Genomic DNA, 573 nt, shown 5'->3' with positions numbered 1-573 from the left:
TTCTACATCCCAGGAGAAGCCAGAAATCACCCCAGGCATTCTGAGAGACCGTTCTCAGGTGACATTTCAGGGACTCACTCCAAAGTGGTCACTGCTTGGCCCTGATGTGGTCCAGGCCGCAGAGAGGGTTCATATGAGTTGTTGGAAGAGATGGCCCCAGGGAGGGGCCTGGAAGGATAAAACATAAGTTGAAGAAAACAGTGTAGACCTGTGGAAGGGCCAGTAAGGGCCAGGCAGCCATGCCACATGTTGCCATGCCCAGTTCCCTTCTTTCCCACTCCAGGACATCCTCAGTCTGTGTCGCCTCCATCTCTACAGGCAGCTCTGCATGGAGGAGGAGGACACGGCACTCTGATCCCCCACATCCTCTCACTGGAGTTGTGGATGGCCCAGAGGCATGGAGCAATGCAGCAGCCCCCTCAGCACCTCCCAGGGCCCAGCCTGCTCCACTCTGCACATCCAGAGGTCAAGCCAGAACGGCCAGAGCTCCTTCCTGCCAATGGTGCCCACTGTCTTCATCCTTCTCTCACTGAGGAGGATGACTTTATTTCAGCGCAAGACAAAGACATTGAC

Source organism: Ovis aries, chromosome 14 (genome assembly GCF_016772045.2).
Source record: "Ovis aries strain OAR_USU_Benz2616 breed Rambouillet chromosome 14, ARS-UI_Ramb_v3.0, whole genome shotgun sequence".
NCBI lineage: Eukaryota > Metazoa > Chordata > Mammalia > Artiodactyla > Bovidae > Ovis > Ovis aries.
Note: the sequence above shows the minus strand (reverse complement) of the source record.